We start from the raw sequence: 17313 nt of genomic DNA, 5'->3' as shown, positions 1-17313 counted from the left end.
CCAGGCTGGAGTGCAATGGCACAATCTCAGCTCTGCAACCTTTGCCTCCCGGGTTCAAGCGATTCTCTTGCCTCAGCCTGCTGAGTAGCTGGGACTACAGACGCATGCCACCACGACTGGCTAATTTTTGTATTTTTAGTAGAGATGGGGTTTCACCATGTTGGTCAGGCTGGTCTTGAACTCCTGACATCAAGTGATCCACATGCCTTGGGCTCCCAAAGTGCTGGGATTACAGGCGTGAACCACCGCGCCTGGCTAAAATTTTATTTTTTAAAAAATCTCGCAGTATAGAGTAGTGATTTAGCTCAGATACTCCACAGTCAGGCTGCCTTGTTTAAATCCTGGAGCCTGCCTCTTAGTAGTTCTGTAACATTGGAAAAATTATCTGTGCCTCAGTTTCTTCATCTGTAAAATTAAAGTAATAACGGTATGAAACTTATAGGACTGTTGTGAAAAGCATACACAACATTTGGTATATTTTAAGTGTTCACCAAGTATTAGCTGTTGCTATTTTAAATAGCAAATTCCCTTAATGTGTTCTTGCATGTTTGTCGGTTATTATTGCAGATTATTAATGTGACACAGGGCGAGAGAATGATAAACTTTAAGTTGAATGGTATTAAATAATAACCAAATGAAGGCTTATCAGAAGAAGAGATAAAGGCTTCTGAAATTATACCTCAATGGATGGATATTTACAATACAGATTTCATAAAGCTTTATTGAATACTGTCTATGTATCAGCCCCAGTACTTTACTTTTTCTCATTTTATGTAATCTTTAGGTCAGCCCTTTGAGTTCAACTCCATTTTAGAGGAGAAAGTTGAAGCTTAGAGAAATTAAGAGATTGTCTAAGATCACGAAGATGATAAATTGCAAAGGCAGAGTTCAAATGATCCCAAGTCTATTTCTTTTTTATACTGAATGAGTTAGAAAATGATTCAATTTCACACACACACACACACACACACACACACACACACACACACACACACCACATTTATTTCACATGGAACCTTTCAGGAATGTAGATCAGTGGTCAGAAATTGTGAGACTTTTCTAATTAAATCGGGCCAGTTCATTTTGCAGTTGTAGGTTGAAGCAGGTTAAAAAATACTGTCACCTAGCAATCTATAGTTTTCTATTTCTATTGCTGTTTGTTGGGTCCTCTTATCAAGAAAATTGTTAGTGAGAGTGTCATTCCAAAGAGAGAAGAGACCCTTTCTTTCACAGGGGATTTGTAAGTCAATTTCACAATTAGACTTTTTAAGTCAATAACCAGGTTAACTCCAAAGGATTCAGGCAACTCTTAAAATCTTTTGCTTCAGTTCAGTTCAGTATCACAAGAGTAGAAGTTGCTGGAAAAAGTTTCTGTTTGATTTAAAGCTTATCTTTTTTACTTTAGGCTCTAAAACACGGAATAGAAATAATCTTTTAGAATGTTTGATTCCAGTAAGATTTTGGTGAGCTTATGGGAAGAGGAATGAACTGTATCCTTAGTTATTAAGGGGGCTCAGAAATTTTTCCTCTTTTCTTTTTTTTCAATTGCAAAAACCCAGGATTGGTGCCTTCTGAGAACAAAAGCATATTTGCCTGGGGCCAATGATATTTCTTCAAGGCAATTGGGTAAAGGGATCAAAGAGCCATCAGGAAAAAAATTGAGTTGAAAGTCAACTAGGGGGCACCTAAAGGTCATTTTGTGATTACATGTTTTTATAGCTTTATTGAGATATAATCGACATATAATAAACTGTTCATAAAGTCTACAATTTACGTTTTGACTTGCAAACACCTGTGAAGCCATTACCACAATCAGTATGATGAACACATGCATCATGGCTCCAAATTTCCTCATGCCTCTTTGTAATTTCTCCATCTTACACCCCTTTGGGACACCCCCTTTTCGATTCTCAAAAGACCACTGATCTGCTTTTGCCACTCTAGTGTGCATTTTGTAGAATTTTATATGCATGGAATTGTACAGTATGTACCCTTTTTAGGAGGGGAGGGTCTGGCTTTTTTGAAAACCCAGAATAATTATTTTGAGATTCATCCATGTTGTTGAGTCTATCAAGAGTTCATTCCTTTTTATTGCTGTGTAGTGTTTCAATGTATAGCTATACAACAATTTGTTTATCCACTCACCTGTTGATGGACAGATAGCTTATTGCCTATGATTTTAATCCAACTCATTTATTTTACTTGTAGAGAAGTCCAAGGAGAAGACGTCTCCAGAAAGGGGGCTTGGCTAAGGTTCCTACTGCATTTGGGGGATGATGAGAAGAGTAGCCTGTGACCCTGAGATTGTGTTCCAACAAGTCTGGCAGTTGCATTTTGGCTTTGGCCTGATGTGCCTGGGATGACCTTTCCTTTGACATCTCTAACCCTCCCTCCAACTCTGAATTTATAATAACATTAGGATTTTTTTTTAAAGACTGTATGAAATTTTATCTACATATACTTATCTACATATCTCTCCATGTCATTGATAGACTTCTTTTTTGTTATACATAAGAGAAACCTTGTATACGGCGATGTGAGTCTCAGAGGATAAGGTAACCCATGTTTATTCTAGGCCAATCTTTTTTCACCTGGTTTCTTAATCTCATCCCTCCTCTTTCCTCAGGGACCTAGAGCCTTTAATTATCTCCTCTTTCTACCAGTTCTTTAGCCACAGCCTATAATCTTGTGCAATTTCTCCACGCCCTTCCCTGTAAGCCTCTCCGTTGATCCTATGTAAGCCTCTAGTTCTTACCTGATTTGTCTCCTTCCCTTTGAGCAAAGTTTCTTGAAAAAGTAGCCTACACTTGATGTCATTACTTCCTCACTTTCCATTCCCTTGTTCTTAACCCTTCAGTCGCCTTCTCTGATGCACGTGGTGCTGTTGATTGGTTCCCTGAATTCTTAGACTCTTCCTCTCTTGGCCTCTGTGAATGATTCCCTCCCTCCTGGGTTTCCGTCTACTTGTCTGAGTGTTCCTATTTTTAATCTCTGCTTGAACTCATCTTCAACTATTCCTCAGAACTCTGTCCTTGACCTACTGCTCTTCTTTCTTTTCCTTTTTTTTTGTGTGACGGTTTTGCTCTTGTCACCCAAGCTGGAGTGCAATGGGGCAATCTCAGCTCACTGCAACCTCTGCCTCCTGGGTTCAAGTGATTCTCCTGCCTCAGTCTCCCGAGTAGCTGGAATTACAGGTGCCCACCACCATGCCCGGCTAATTTTTGTATTTTTAGTAGAGATGAGATTTTGCCTTGTTGGCCAGGCTGGTCTTGAATGCCTGACCTCAAGTGATCCACCCACCTTGACCTCCCAAAGTGCTGGGATTACAGGGGTGAGCCACTGTGCCCGGCCCCTACTGCTCTTCTTTTCTCTATCTTCTCTTTCTGGAAGGCCTCTTGTGTTCTCCGTATTCTAATTATGTGGTCGCTGGTGATGCTTCTAAATGCATATTGATAACCACAAGCTACATACTAGAATACCATTTCTTTGGATTTTAGACAGGGAGAAATGGGTCATCTCTAAAACGGAACTCATAGTTCCCTTCAAATATCTTCCTCCCCCTAAAGATGCCACCATTCACTCAACCATCCAGGCTAGACACTCAGCCACTGTCTTTAATCTGCCCCATCCATCGTAATTATTCCTTGACCCTGTACTTTCCTCTCCAGGCAGTTCAGGGCTTTATCACCTGGATTATTGTAATAATCTAATGTTAACCATCTCCTCACCCCCACCTTCCATTTGCCCTTAAATCAGTGTGTTGTCCACAGTGTACCCCATGTGTTCTTTGATGGATACCTTTTCTGCTTAAAAACACCATAATAGGCTTCCTACAGAAAAAAGTTCAAATCCTCTTAACTTTTCATATAAGATTTTTAATGATGTGATCCCCTACCTATACCTACAGCTTTTATGATCTTATTCTGCAGTCTTTTTTTTTTTATTTTGCTAGACCAGCTCTTATTCACCTATCTTTCTTTCTTCTTTTTCTTTTTTTTTTTCCCTCTGTCGCCCAGGCCAGGCTGGAGTGTAGTGGTGCGATCTCGGCTCACTGCAACCTCCGCCTCCTGGGTTCAAGCGATTTTCCTGCCTCAGCACCCCGGGTAGCTGGGATTACAGGCGTGTGCCACCATGCCTGCCTAATTTTTGTATTTTTAGTAGAGACGGGGTTTACACCATGTTGGCCAGGCTGGTCTCGAACTCCTGACCTCAAGTGATCCAGCCACCTAGGTCTCCCAAAGTGCTGGGATTACAGACGTGAGCCACTGTGCCCAGCCTTATTCATCTTTGAAGACCCTTATAAGTGTTTCTTATCTGTGTCCACAATATCCTGTGTATTCTTGTCTTACAGCACTGATTATAATCCACTGAAACATTCTAGTTTTTGTCTGTGCTTCTTACAAGACTGTAAGATCTGCGAGGGCAGGAGCTTCGTCTGTTCATTTTTGTACCCGTCCCACCCCCCGAAGGTCTAACATAATTCTGGCATACAATAAGCACTCAATAAGTGTTTGTCAACAAAAATAATAAACATCCCATGACCTTTTAGAATGTAAAAGCGCTGTCAGTTACACCAGCTCATTGAATGCTCGTAATAGTCCATGAGGGTAATAGCACCACAACTCCACTTCACAGATAAGGATACACAGGAGAGAGGGCCTCAGCCATTCCTCAAGGTCACAGGCAGATCAACTGATTGTAAATCCAGTGTTTTTTTCCCTTACATTTCTGATTTTGGAAAATGTCAGTGTGTTAGGACAGAGATTTAGTTTGACCCTGTAAACATTTATTGAAACAACTATTATCTATGAGCCACAATCCTAAGTGTGAAAGCAATGAAGGAGAGTGGAGAAGACCACTTATGCCTAGTAAGGTTCTAGATACTCACAGTCTCCCTCCCTCCCTTCCTTCCTTCCTCCCTCTCTCTTGCTCCCTCCCTCGCTTTCTTCCTTCCCCCTCTCTCTTTTATTTTATTTACTTAGTTGAGATCCAGGGACTCTGTCACTCAGGCTGGAGTACAGTGGCACAATCATAGCTCACTGCAGCCTTGAACTCCTCGGCTCAAGTGATCATCCTGTCTCGGCCTCCTGAGTAGCTAGGATTACAGATGCACGCCACCATGCCTGGCTGTATTTCTGTAGAGATGCGGTCTCACTGTGTTATCCAGGGCAGGTCTTAAACTCCTGGCCTTGAGCAATCCTCCTGCATTGGTCTTCCAAAGTGCGGAGATCATAGGCGTGAGCCACCGTGCCTGGCCCTTCCTTCTTTTCTTTCATTCTTTCTTTTTCTCTTTCTCTCTTTTTTTCCACGCTGTGGAGTAGAGGGGCTGGCTTGTGCATTGTAGGACATTTAACAGATTCTCTGGCCTCTATCCCTAGATGCTGGTAGCAACACCCCCATCTCGTTGTGACAAGCAAATATGTCTTCAGGCATTGCCAAATGTCCCCAGTCGTGTGTGCGTGAGACAAATTTGCCCCTAGCTGAGAACCACTGTGGTGTGGATAGACTTAAAAAGGAGGGGATTAAGAATAAGAGGGCAAGCTTTGCTTCCCAAAGTGTGGCAGGTGTTACATGGATGCAGTTCTGTATGGGCTAAGAGTCAGGGGAGTAGGGGAGGGAGAGAAGGAGATGTTAGGAGTGTGTCTGCATGGAAGCAGAGGCCAAAAGGAGTTCTGGAAGAAGATAGAAGATGGGCGAGTGGTGTTGAAGGGTGGGGTCCTAGAGAACCCATGAGAATAGGAACGTTGGCTATGTAATGGGAGAGGAAGAAGTTGTGTGTGTGTGTGTGTGTGTGTGTGTGTGTGTGATCTACATCTCAGCTCATCCTACCCAACCAAATTCTAAAGAGGAGAGTCAGTTGTTCTTTGGAAGACCAGACTTGGGGAGAAGCCAGGCTATAAATCCTGGAGGGGAGGACTTTACTGCCACTTAGAAATCAGGCCTGAAACACCCATAATGTTTGTCAGTCCACATTTTAGTGTTCTTAAGTAAGTGTGCAGGGTGTGGGGGATGAAATATGGCAGGTATTTGATTTAAAAAGCCTGCACAGATTTAATGTCCTGATAAAATGTATTAAATCTTTTAAGGTTTTAATGAATCTAGTATGTGTTTCATAAATCAAGAACTCTGCTAAGCCGTCTTCTGGTTTAATAAGAGTAAACTAGGAAATTGCTCTGAGCAGAAGCAAAATACATTTATATCACACTGAAAAGTAATAGATTTTTAAGCTGAGGGGGTCTTTCTGGGCTTTTTATGCTGTTTGCTTATTATGTTGCTCCAATTCCTTCAAATATTAAACCACAGGCAAACATGTGCTTAACCATATCAAGATGTGAACTAGCACAAAGGTAAATATTATTTGTAAGAGAGCAGAAAACAAAGCCAGTATTTCCTTACCCTTAGACCTAGGACGACGTTGATTTCTGCACTGACACCTGGCTTTGTGTATCTAGGTGTAAGGTGGTTGGTTAAAAATCATTATTAACTATTATTAAATCACCTTTCCCAAGTTCTCTCACTCCTCCATCCTCACCCCCTTAGCACATCTGCCAGATTGAAGCCGTGAGTGTATAAAATACTTCTTGAATTTTACAGCTGGCTGTGGAATGGCCTTGTTAAACCTGCTGGCCAGAGTGTCCAAAGCAAGTGTTCAGAGATCCTTCTGTCATCTTAAACCCAAGGGCCGAAATGTTCGCTTTCGTTCTTTTTCCTTCCTTCCAGCTCCATTGCTCAAGCTCGAGTGGGAATGGGAAAGGGGCTTTTGGGGGTGTGGGTGTAACAGATGGGTATCTCTGAGCAGGCTGGGGCTTGAAGCCTCACTACCCAGCTTCCTTGGTGGATGGGCAAGATTCTGGGGTGAGATGGTGGTTCAGAGAGTTGGGGGGAGGTGGTGTTGGAGGAATGAAGGGGGGTGGGGCTTGAACATTCCAGTGCACAAAAGCTGGCAGGGCTTGTGAGCTCTGCAGGGGAGGGAGCGGGCCCGTAAAGCTCAGTGTGGAGAAGCCTGTCCAACCTCATTAGCTGTCACGGGCAACAATACTGATCTGGCAATAGAGGCGATTCCAAACCTGTTGGTCATTAATCACCCGCCTGACAGTTGCGAATGGAAGTGGAAAAACCTCATCCCCCCTCCACCCTTCCCCTCCTCCTGGGCCCAGCTCTGGAGTTTAGAGTTACCTCTTGGTGTATCTGTGGTTCGCGGCTGTGTGCTGGGTCCTTCCCCCTTGGCTTTTTTAGGGGGTCGTTTTCAGCACGGAGAGGCTACAGGTTGGCCAGAGGCTGGCAGACAGTGATTCGGGGCACAGAGACTGGGGAGCAAGAAAATGAAAGGTAGTGGCCTCCGGAGTGGGGACCTCGGCTGTGACCCCTCTGGGATCTAGGGCTGGGACTTGGCAAGCTCGTGGAGTCAGGGAAGGCTGTCATGAGCACCCAGGCCTCATCTTTCCACACCCGCCCCCTCGTTCCCTGGCACACCCTTCTCTCCCTCCTTCAGCCACTAGGTGCCAACATATTTTCCTTTATGTTCCTTTTCCCTGCCCTTCCCACCCTCCCTTCCCTTCCCTTCCCTTCCCACTATTCCCAAATAAGCAGATCCTGCTCGCAGGAAAAGTTTTCATCTCAGTTTTTTCGGTCTCACTCTGAATTTAAGCCTCGTTTCCTTTCTCAGAGGAGCTCGGCTTTTCAGCCCCATCTCTAGCTGTGGCAGAGGGGAAGAGTGATGTTTGGTAATAGTGATATTGATACTTCATGTGTGAGAGTGCAGTCAGGGCAGTGGGAAGAGAGGCCTGGTCTGCACAGGTGCCTCTGAAATCAATCAACAGGAAGTGCTGCTTAGTTTCTTGGTCTGTCTCTAAGTTTTCTACATAAAGGAGGGAGGAGAGGAGAGATGGAGCAGAGGACATCTACAGACCGGACTAGGATGAGGACTTCTGTCACTTTCTTTTTTTTTGAGACAGAGTCTCGCTCTGTCGCCCAGGCTGGAGTGCAGTAGCGTGATCTTGGTTCACTGCCTCCCAGGTTCAAGTGATTCTCCTGCCTTAGCCTCCGGAGTAGTTGGGACTACAGGCACCCACCACCACGCCCGGCTAATTTTGTCACTCAAGTTTCTTGCATACTCTTCAGTGCATGTGAGCCAGGTTACATTTAAGAGAGAAGATTCAACTTCTGCTCAGTTTCCTAGGATGTAGAGGGAACAGGAGTGTAAGGAATTAGCCAGGAATTCCTGAAAGAGTAATGTCAAGATAATTTACACACTTCTTAGCTCTTCTGCTGGGCAGGCATGAGCGAGTAACCTGAGTGCTAATAACCAAGGAAGGAGAGAAATTGCAACAAAAATTGTCAAGTGGTCTACACGAGTCCTCTAGGTTTTCCAAATGTCTCTGCATTCCGTGGGTGCAGATGACCCCTGGCCTTGGCCACATTTGTTGGTGCCTTCTGCTCTCTCCATAGCTTCTCTGACCTCTTGCTACTCATTATAGCATTAGGCAGAGGATGGACACATCTGTCCACAGTTCATCCGTCCAGGCTACCCTGACAAAGACAAATTCCCATGACAAACTCATAGGAAAAAAATGGAAAGGAGGGATAGTCACAACTACAGCATTTTAGGCCGGCTTCCCAATTTATCATATACCCCTTTATCCTTTTGTTTTTTTGAGACAGAGTCTTGCTCTGTCACCCAGTCTGGGGGTCTTGCTCTGCCACCCAGGCTGGAGTGCAGTGGCACAATCTCAAATCACTACAATCTTCGCCTCCAGGTTCAAGTGATTCTTGTCCCTCAGCCTCCTGAGTAGCTGGGACTATAGCTGTGGGCCACCATGCCCCGCTAATTTTTGTATTTTTTAGTAGAGATGGGGTTTTGGTATGTTAGCCATGTTGGTCTCAAACTCCTGGCCTCAAGTGATCCACCCGCCTGGGCCTTCCAAAGTGCTGGGATTACAGGCATGAGCCACCACGCCTGGCCTCCTTATGTTTTCTCTAATACAATGATTGTTCTTAATTCCAGCTACACATTAGAATCACTTGGCGATGCCTGGGCCACATTCCCTGATAATCTGATAACATTAGTCTGGGGTAAGGTCCCCAAAAGGAGATTTTTTTTTTTTTTTGAGTCGGGGTCTCATTCTGTTGCTGAGGCTGGGGTGCAGTGGTCTCATTATAGCTCACTGCAGCCTCAAATTCTTGGGCTCAAACAGTCCTCCCACCTCAGCCTCTCGAGTAGCTGGGACTACAGACATGCACCACCACACTTGGCTAATTTGTAATTTTTTTGTGGAGATAGGGTCTTGCTTTGTTGCCCAGGCTGCTCTTGAACTCTTGGGCTCAAGTGATCCTCCCTCTGCCTCCCAAAGTGCTGGGATTGCAGTCATGAGGCATTATGCCCAGCCAGGGAATTTTTGTTTTTGAGACAGGGTCTTGCTTTATTACCTAGGCTAGAGTGCAGTGGCACAGTCACAGCTCACTGAAGCCTCTACCTCCCAGGCTCAATTGATCCCACCACCTTAGCCTCCTCAGTAGCTGGGACTACAGGCACGTGCCACCATGCCCAGCTAATTTTTGTATTTTTAGTAGAGGTAGGATTTCGCCATGTTGCCCAGGCTGGTCTTGAATTCCTGGTCTCAAGCAATCCACCGCCTCGGCTTCTCAAAGTACTGGGATTACAGGGTTAAGCCACTGTGCCCAGCCAGAGATATTTGGGAAAAGCTCTTCAGGTAATACCAGCCTCAGCTTGGGCTGAGAAGACTGGTGTCATATTTGTAAACTCATCATGGCAGTTCACACCATGGTATCTTTGTTTCTGAGATTTACCTCTCCTGAAAGCCACCTTCCTTTTTTCTCTGCCTATTGAGTAACCGCTTTGTGCCACATGTACTAGGTGCCACTACTTGTGCTGTGCTTGGCACTATTTATTTATTGTTTATTTTTTGAGATGGAGTCTCATTCTGTCACCCAGGCTGGATTGCAGTGGTGCAAGCTCAGCTCACTGCAACCTCTGTCTCCCAGGTTCTAGCGATTCTCCTGCCTCTACCTCCCGAGTAGCTGGGACTACAGGCGTGCACCACCACGCCTGGTTAAGTTTTTGTATTTTTAGTAGAGATGGGGTTTCACCATGTTGGCCAGACTGGTCTGGAACTCCTAACCTCAGGTGATCCACCCGCCTCAGCCTGTCAAAGTGCAAGGATTATAGGCATGAGCCACCGTGCCCAGCCCTTGGCCCTGTTTAGAAGAGAGAAGCAAAAGATGTGGTTCTTAGCTGGGGAAATGACATGCGCACACACAGAACAGTGCTATGTAAAGGCTAAATGATCTGAAACAAAATATAGGAGCTACAGGGGCTCAGAGGAGGGCTGGAGTAATCAGGGAAAGTGGTGAGGAGGAAGGGGACTCGGGTGGATAGCATTTAGGTAAGTGTGCAGGAAAGGCGGGGGACTTCAGGCAGAGGGCCAGCGTGAGCAGATGAGTAGAGGCTGGAACAGCACGGCCTGTGCTAGGGACAAGGAGAGGGTTTGCTTGACTAGATGGGAGGCTCAGCTCAGGTCCTTTCTCCTCCTGCAGCCAGCACTCATCCGTCCAGGGTTCCTGCAGCATCACTGCAAGTTCCACTTAGTCCTGGACTGCTGTGTACTGCTCAGTCACTTTCATGTGTATGTCACTAGTTATCTCAATCAGATATACAAGCAACCGGAAGGCAGGGAGTATACTTTATATAAGTTGGGACTTATTCAACACAATGCAATGCAATTCAAGTCAGTTCAACTTGATGCAATCCAATCCAATTCAATTCAACATGTTTTTATTGAGTACCAGCTATGCGCCTGTTCTAGGCTTTTGAAACTCAATTAAACAGACAAAGATACTGGGCTTCCTGAGCTTAGTTCTCACAGGAGCATACAGACAAAAAGACATACTATAAATAATATTAGATAAATTAGATATTATGGTAGAAGGTGATAAACACCAGGGAATAAATGAGAAGAAGGCCAGGGTCCTGGGGCTAAGGAGTGAGTGTGTCCATGCATGTCTGTGTGTCATTAAATGGAAGTTATTAAGTGGAAGGTATTAAGCAGAAGACATTACAAAAAAGAAGGCACTATTAATAGAGGTATTAAATAGAAAGTCAGGGTATGTCTCGTTAAGAAGGTGATAATTTACCAAAAACATAAAGGAAATGATGGGGCTGGCCAAGTGGATTTCTGGAAGAGAAGTTTCCAAACAGAGGACAGCTAGAGAATGGTCCTAAACAGGAGCATCCTAGTGTGTTTGAGGAATGGCAGGGAGGCCATGTGGTTGGAGCCAAAGCTGGTGAAGGAGATGGTGGGGTGGAAGGAGATTGGAGAGGGCCCAGGGAGCTAGGTCTTAGGAGCCACCCTGTGGACTTTGGCCACTCCTCCAAATGAGATGGGAGCTCTCGCGGGTTTTCAAACCAACGAGCAACTTCTGTTTCTAAAAGATCTTTTGGCTGCAGTGTTGAGAATAGATGATGGGAGTTGGGAGGTGGAGAGTAGGACCAGGGTAGAAGAAGATCTGTTAAGAGACTGATTTTTACAGGCACAGCTGAACCTGTGCAACTCAGAGAAAGAAGACCTTCAGCGGATTCATGTTGGAAGGCCACACAGGACTATCATGTGCTTTTTAAGAACTTCACTATAAGACACACATTATTTAGATTTTTGACCTGACTGAATAAGCCTGATCATCCAGCTTATTCACCAGGGCTGGCTTCAGGAGAGACATTTCCCCTGCTAATCACCACATAAAGATTTGTAATTGTCAATTAAAAATCTGATGGTTTAAAGATAGCGTTCAAAACGTTCCAAAGAGTTTTGAGCAACACAACATATTAGAATGAGTGTATATCCTTCCAAAGGGACATTTCAAATGGGACAATATTTATTTTGATATCTGAGTTCTGCTATGTTTACTTTAAAAATTTTAGTACTTTATAGTATCTCTTCTGTGTTCTCTAACTATTGAGTGGAGGGTTGGCATTCAGCACACAGTATACTTAAGAAGAGCCTGGGGAATGGAACTAAGCCTTGGGCGTGTTGATATGTGTTTATTTGCAAGGCAGTATTAAAAATTCAATTTGAATTTCCAAATACAACTAATTTTGAGGGACCAAACTACTTTTTTTCCTTGAAAGAAGTAAGATATATTTAAAAGAGGTTCTTTCCCTTCCCCTCCTAAGAAGTAAAGGTAACTGCTTTTCTGTTAAGCTTCTTACTAGTCCATTTAAATGAATGAGCAGCCAGGGGGGTCATCAGTCTGTCCCCAAGTCAACAACATTACTGAGCAGCTTCCGTGGGTGTTAGTTATTGAGAGGGGATTTAAAAAATAGAGAGGCTGGGTGCAGTGGCTCATGCCTGTAATATCAGCACTTTGGGAGGCCAAGGTGGGCAGATCACCTGAGGTGAGGAGTTTGAGACCAGCCTAGCCAACATAGTGAAACTCTGTCTCTACTAAAAACACAAAAATTAGCCCGGCATGGTGGTGCACACCTGTAAGCCCAGCTACTCAAGAGGCTGAGGCAGGAAAATCACTTGAACCTGGGAGGCGGAGGTTGCAGAGAGCCAAGATCACGCCACTGCACTCCGGCCTGGGTGACAGAGCGAGATGCCATCTCAAACAACAACAATAACAACAAAAAAACCAAAAAACAACAACAAAAAACCACCTCCATTTTGCCCTCATGTTGCTCCCAATCTGGCAGGGAAAACAGACCATGAAACAAAACAACACTAGAAGGACACATACTGCTGGGGGATTAGAGAAAAGAAGATTCTTGGCCAGGTGTGGTGGCTCATGCCTGTCATCCCAGCACTTTGGGAGGCCAAGGCAGGAGGACTGCTTGAGGCCAGGAGTTTGAGATCAACCTGGGCAACACGAGAAAACCCAGTTTCTACAAAAAAAAAATCCAAAAAGTTAGCCAGGCGTGGTAGCACATGGCTGTAGTCTCAGCTACTTGGGAGGCTGAAGTGGGAGGATCTCTTGAGCCCAGGAGGTTGAGGCTGCAGTGAGTGGTGATTGCACCACTGCACTCCAGCCTGGGTGACAGAGCAAGACTCTGTCTCAAAAAAATAGATAAAACTAAAAAAGAAAAGGAGACTTCTTATTCCTCTGTGTGTCATATATATGTGTAGTTTTAAACCTTTTCAATGTTTTATAACATCCATGATCTCATTTCATTTAGGCCCAGTGATAATTCTCTGAAATAAAGTCACAGAGAGTCACAGCTGCAGAGGACCTCAGAGATCATCCATTTTATCCAATCCCTTGATTCTATATGGAGGAAACCGAGGCACGGATATGGAAGGTGCTTTGTCATGGTCACACAGAAGCAGAGGAGCTGGAACGGGAACCGGGGCCCTTGGTTCTATCCACATTCTTTCCTACACTTTCAGAATGGGGAGGGCAATTGGATTGAGGCCACAGGAGCATTTAATGAAGCTGAGAGGAGCCCAGGTGGGGACAAGGTGATGGTTCAGGACGAGGATTTGGGAGGTGGGGTCACTGCAGGGACATCCGGAGGCCCAGAGTCACACGGGGAAACATTAGCTTTTAATTATCATTTTCTGAGGCTGCCCCTCCCACAGTTAGGGTGTCTGGAGCGGGGGAATCAAGCCGGCAAGGAATGCCTGCTGGAATGAAGGCGGCCAGCGGTCATTACAGGGGGCCTTAGTCATGAACGGAATTCCTCAGCGTGGGGCGCTGACGTTCCAACCACTGGCTGGGAGCAAAGGCCTGCACGTGGGACACCCCAGGAGCAAGGTGCTCGCCCCTTCCTGTGACCCGAGCCCTCCAGCGCACGGGTGGCGAAGCATTGCAGAGCCACCCAGGACCTTTCAGCTGCGGCCAGGCCCAGGCCCAAGTGCTCAGGCCCAATAATGTCCTGCTGTCCTGCCACGCCCCATGCCCCAAGGCGTCCCAGCCCTGGTTCAGGGGCCATGCAGGGAAGTGAGGCAGGGAAGGCATGGGGAACCCTGGTCTCCTGGGAGGAAAGGAGACCCAGTGGCATTTATTATTTGTTTAGTTTAGTTTTTTAGAGATAGGACCTCTAAATCCAACTAATTAGCAAACACATACACAATTTTTTTTTTTTTGAGATGGAGTCTTGCTCGGTCACCCAGGCTGGAGTGCAGTGGTGCAATCTCGGCTCACTGCAACCTCTGCCTCCTGCATTTAAGCGATTCTTCTGCCTCAGCCTCCCGAGTAGCTGGGATTACAGGTGCTTGCCACCACGCCAGGCTAATTTTTTGTATTTTTAGTAGAGACAAGGTTTCACCATGTTGGCCAGGCTGGTGTTGAACTCCTGACCTTCAGCGATTCTCCTGCCTCGCCCTCCCAAAGTGCTGGGATTATAGGCGTGAGCCACCGCGCCTGGGCTCTACGCAATATATATATATATTTATATATATATATATATATATATATATATTTTTTTTTTTTATAGAGTTTCGCCCTTGTTGCCCAGGCTGGAATGCAATGGCGTGATCTCAGTTCACCGCAAACTCTACCTCCCGAGTTCAAGCGATTCTCTTGCCTCAACCTCCGGAGTAGCTGGGATTATAGGCATGTGCCACCACATCTGGCTGTTTTTTGTATTTTTAGTAGAGATGGGGTTTCTGAGGTGATCCGCCCGCCTCAGCCTCCCAAAGTGTTGGGATTACAGGCGTGAGCCACTGCACCTGGCCACAATGATTTTTTAAAAAAATCATAATATATATTTAAAATAGAGAAAAGTAGAAATAGCCTAAGAGTATCACGCAGTCATCAAAATGCTGAGGCTGTATGGAAAAAAAAGCTTAAAACATAATGGTTAGCAAAAAAAGGAGAATATTATATATACAGTGTTATGTGTATATATATGTATACACACATATGCCATGGTCATATCTATATTTATATATAAATATATACATATAAATGTATAATATATAAATATAAATATATATATATATATAAAAAATGTACTCTATTCTTTTTTTTGAGTCAGGGTCTCACTCTGTCTCCCAGGCTGGAGTGCAGTGGTACAATCACAGCTCACTGCAGCCTCAACCTCTTGGGCTCAAGCAATCGTCCAACCTCAGGCTCCGGAATAGCTGGGACTTCAGGCATGCGTCACTGCACCTGGCAATTTTTTTTGTTTTAATAGCGATCGGGTCTTGGGATGTTGTCTACACTGGCCTTGATCTCCTGGCCTCAAGCAATCCTTCTGCCTCAGGCCTCCCAAAGCACTGGGATTACAGGCGTGAACCATCACACCTGGCTGTGTTTCTTGTAGTAGCAAAGTGGACACATGTTGGGACTACCAGACACCAGGTCAGGCCTGGCTTTTGTGTGTGGCTTCTTGACCATGGCATTTACAGCAGCACTCCTCACACTTGAACTTGACTTAGGGGATTTTGTCAAAATGCAGATTTAGAGTCATGGATCGGGATGGGGCCTGTGAGTCTACATTCCATTTTAACAAGTTTCATTTTTTGGTCGGGCGCTGTGGCTCAAGCCTATAATCCCAGAACTTTGGGAGGTTGAGGTGGGCAGATCACTTGAAGCCAGGAGTTTGAGACCAGCTTGGTCAATGTGGTGAAATCCCGTCTCTATGAGAAATACAAAAATTAGCTGGGTGAGGTGGTGCACGCCTGTAGTCCCAACCACTTGGGAGGCTGAGGCACAAGAATTGCTTGAACCCAGTAAGTGGAGGCTGCAATGAGCCTGGGCCACTGCACTCTAGCCTGTGTGATATAGCAAGACTCTGTCTCCAAAAAAAAAGTTTTATTTTTTAATTGGCACCTAATAATTGTACATATTTATGGGGTCCATATGATGTTTTGATAACTGCATACAATGTGTCATGATCAAATCAGGGTAATCTGCATATCCATCACCTCAAACATTTATCATGTCTTTGTGTTGGGAACATTCCAAATCCTGCCTTGTAGCTATTTGAAAATATACAATACATTCTTGTTAATGGTCATCACCCTACATTGCTATAGAACACTAGGATTTATTCCTGCTCTCTCCTATGTAGCTGTAACTTTATGTCTGTTAGCCAACCTCTCCCTCCCCAACCCCTGCCCTCCCCACGCCTCTAGCGACCACAGTTCTACTGAGTGCATTTCTAACGGGCTTCCAGGCTGGGCATGGTGGCTCACGCCTGTAATCCCAGCACTTTGGGAGGCTAAGGCGGGTGGATCACCTGAGGTCAGGAGTTCCAGACTAGCATGGGCAACATGGTGAAACCCTGTCTGTACTAAAATACAAAAAAAATTAGCCGGGAGTGATGGTGCATGTCTGTAATCCCAGCTACTTGAGAGGCTAGGCAGGATAATCACTTGAACCCAGGAGGCAGAGGTTGCAGTGAGCTGAGATTGTGCCATTGCACTCCAGCCTTGGCGACAAGAGCAAAACTCTGTCTCAAAACAGAATAAAATAAAATAAAGGGCTTCCAGGTGATGGTGACACTACTGGTTTGAAAGCCATACTTAGAGGAATGAGCCTTTCAAAGGGGAGTCCATGGGAATGAATTCATCCCAAACCTCACCTGAATAAAGGTCTTCTCAGTGCTTTCCACTGAGGGTCCCATTTTTCGGACCCCTTTGCATGCTCCCTACCTTTTCTGGATGCTTGGGTCCCCGCTGACCCCTCCAAGCACTTGTGGCACTCACTGTCTGCTCTGCTCGCTTGGTCCCTTTAGCATCCCACGTCTCTGCTGCTTTGAGTGCCTTTGTTACGAACACTTCCTGCACAAGGTGGCCAGCTACCTGTGCCTCACTTGCTTCTGTTCTTGTAAGGTCCAGCCACGACACTGTGGGGACAGCCAGGATCCCACGAACACTGATTCCTTGACTCCATCTGCCCTTGTGCAGCCAACAGCTCCTTTCCTGGGCCCTGTCACCTTGCTCAGTTGGCCCAGAGAGCCCCTGCTGGGCCAGTCTCTCTGTCCCTATTGCCTGGGACTCTGTTTTTAGAACAATAAGGTGAATTCTGTTCATCTCCTAAGAAAGCATTGAGTTCCGGAATGGGGGAAACATACTTCTCTCTTGGCAGAGGAGGAACCACCCAGTCAGGCGGGCCAAGGCCCCATTGATCAGAGTCCAGTGAAAAAGTGGCTTCTCAGGAGCCCTGGATGCTGGCCCACTTCGAGACAACTTCTTCTTTCAACTTCCTTTCATGTGTTTTAACTTCACAAACATGCCAGTTTCCAGCTGCTCCTCAGAGACAGTGGTGGTGATGGTGGTGGGAAGGACACCGCGGCAGGGGTCAGACGGAGCGGGGGGGGGAGGGTGGTGGGGGGAGGTTTCACCCTATTAG

The 17313-nt window shown here is 45.4% G+C and overlaps 1 long non-coding RNA gene across 1 annotated transcript; it reads right to left on the bottom strand.

Annotated features, from left to right (window-relative positions):
* Positions 1–984: 984 nt before the first annotated feature.
* LOC106999727 (uncharacterized) lies at positions 985–16962 on the bottom strand. Its single transcript, XR_001446623.3, has 3 exons — positions 16544–16962; positions 7177–7307; positions 985–1408 (listed from the first exon to the last, which is right to left on the bottom strand). It is a non-coding gene; the product is annotated as an uncharacterized LOC106999727 (long non-coding RNA).
* Between the last annotated feature and the right edge of the window lie 351 nt (positions 16963–17313).

Source organism: Macaca mulatta, chromosome 8 (genome assembly GCF_049350105.2).
Source record: "Macaca mulatta isolate MMU2019108-1 chromosome 8, T2T-MMU8v2.0, whole genome shotgun sequence".
Lineage (NCBI taxonomy): Eukaryota > Metazoa > Chordata > Mammalia > Primates > Cercopithecidae > Macaca > Macaca mulatta.
Note: the sequence above shows the minus strand (reverse complement) of the source record. Positions and strands in the feature narration are given on the sequence as shown.